Here is a 2,695-nt window from a genome sequence, read left to right on the forward strand (position 1 = left end):
CAGGGCGAGAGCGCTGAGTTCGTCTTTTCGGCGAGCGTATATCCAGCGGACTCCTATACCTGGATCCTTAACAAAATCGGCTTCTTCGTACTCACCGTCAGAGTCCTTAGGGTTACTCATCATTGGTTATCCTCTTCGATTTAGTTTGGCGTGAACTTCCTTTTCAAGTCTTCTAGATCCTTCCGGAGATCGGTTCGGGTGACTCTACCCTTCCTTTTCTTCAGTGGGTCTTTAAGCCACTTGGGTGATTCTCTAGCTAGTCTCGGTGTCCCTGCTCGGGCGCCACTTGTAAGGATGCTCTCTGGCCGGGGTACAGATCTCAGTCAGACCCAGGAGTCCTTTACAAGAAATTTGTAAATCACCGAAACACCGGACTAGAGAGTATCATTCAACGAGTGAATGAGTCGTTTGGGGAGTCACGCCGAAGGTTCTCATAGACGCCGGGGGAGAGAGAGTTGGTGTCGGAGCTGGTCACGCCGTGTCTTGCTCCTGGGTGAAAAATTCCACGGGCTGGACCTTGGGGCGAGGCCAAGCCAGACGAACGGTTTCGCGAGTATGGGGACGCCGGGTAGTCCCGCCGATCACTTCCGCGATTGGGACACGTAAGTCGCTTTCCGCGTGTCGCAGGCCAAAAATTCACCGGGCTGGACCTTCGGACGAGGCCAAGCCAGGATACTATTTCGCGAGAGTAGGACCGGGGAGTTGCGTCGCGCGCAAGTCGTTCTCGATGTATCGGATGCCAAAAATCCACCGGGCTGGACCTTCGGGCGAGGCCAAGCCGGATAGGGTTTGTCAGACACGAGGGGGGGATTGAGGTGAAAGGATGGCGGTACGATTGACCAGTCGGGAATGATGTCCGCGCGCAGGTCACATGCACTACGAAGAGAAAAGCTATTGTACTAGACCAGACGGGCCGGGTGTCCACGTGCCGGTCGCATTCGCTACGAGGAGGAAAACTAGGGTACTAGACCACACGGGCCGGGTGTCCACGTACAGGTCACATGCACTACGAGGAGGGGAATCTAAGGTACTAGACCGAACGGGATGGGTGTCCACGTCGGGTCTCAAATGCTACGATGTGGGGAACCAAGATACTGGACCAGACGGGCCGGGTGTCCACGTACAGGTCCCAAATACTACGGGGAGTGAGGTTAAGATACTAGACCGGACGGGACGGATGTCCACGTACAGGCCCCATGCACTACGAGGGGGGGGGGGGGATCTAAGATACTAGACCGAACGGGATGGGTGTCCACGTCGGGTCTCAAATGCTACGATGTGGGGAACCAAGATACTGGACCAGACGGGCCGGGTGTCCACGTACAGGTCCCAAATACTACGGGGAGTGAGGTTAGGATACCAGACCGGACGGGACGGATGTCCACGTACAGGTCACATGCACTACGAGGAAGGGAGCTAGGCTACTATAAATAAAAAGAATCACGATCATGGAATTTACTTTGTTTTATTATTCTATTTTATTATTATTATTATTATCCTTTTTTATTTATCTACTGTCTTCCTACGAGTCCGCTACACCGCCTTTGTTTGACGGATAGGAATTTTGCATACACTAACCTCAAAACAATCACTCGTCCACTTCTTCACGAACCGCGTGCCTTCGCGCGGTCGAGGCGCAACTCGAATTATCCGGCAAGCGAGTTAAGGGAGGCGCGTCCGCTCCGTTCTACTTTTCCGGCACGAGAGCCCCTTATTCATTTGTCGTCGCGCGGTCGAGGCGTTACTCGAATTACACGGAAAATTACTGCGGGAGACACGTCCGCCCCGTCTTACCATTCCGACACAAGAGAGCGCTCGCTCGATCGGTGTGTGACCACCTTCCCCACGCTCCCTTTTTCCCGCTTTCGGGGTTTCTAGTATATTTCTTAATTTCTAGTATTTTCTTTACTCACTAAAAATCTGTTGGCGTTGCCACTCGGGTTAGGAACTTAGCTTAATATTCAATTTCAACTTAAAATTTATTATTCATTATGGATCACTTACACCTATAACTTACATACTACTAACTTAATATTTAATATTCACGGTCCGACGCTTATACCTATAACCTAACATATTATTATTCAAAAATTGTATCGTACGCCTAAGTGTGTACGTTACAAAACGTAAAACTCGTCCCGTACGAGTTGGCTGGGTGTGGGACGGGAGGGACTCGAAGTGCAGCCTGGGCCCTTATGATTCACATATGTAAGTGAATATAAGGTGGCAAAGAGCTGCAAATATCAGAAAATTATTTTTAAAAAATTAAAAAAAAAAACTACAAAATCTTTCAATATTAACTTTTTCCACGAAGAAGTGAGTAGGCGGATTTTATGGAAATGAGGTCTAATTTGATTACTTTTTTTGACGTTTTGACAGAGTTCTCTAGAACAGGTATACATTCTTGGTGGCAAAGACAACCGTTTTTGGCTAGTAAAAGTTGAACATTGATACAGAAAAAAATTACCAAAATTCCAAATTTTCCATACATTCACCTAAAATTTTTTTATTGTTGTCGTTAATGCGCAGACGGAAGTCATCGTCGCACAGCAATCGGATTTTGCACACGTATTCTGGACATGTGTACACAGCTTTTAAGCCCTATTAGCTCACCACAGGAATGGAAGCCGATGACCAGACGTCAGTTACGCGTATCAGCACTAAAAAGCAGCTTCTCTAAAAGATGGGTTGCTAC

This window comes from Drosophila gunungcola, unplaced genomic scaffold (assembly GCF_025200985.1).
Source record: "Drosophila gunungcola strain Sukarami unplaced genomic scaffold, Dgunungcola_SK_2 000055F, whole genome shotgun sequence".
NCBI lineage: Eukaryota > Metazoa > Arthropoda > Insecta > Diptera > Drosophilidae > Drosophila > Drosophila gunungcola.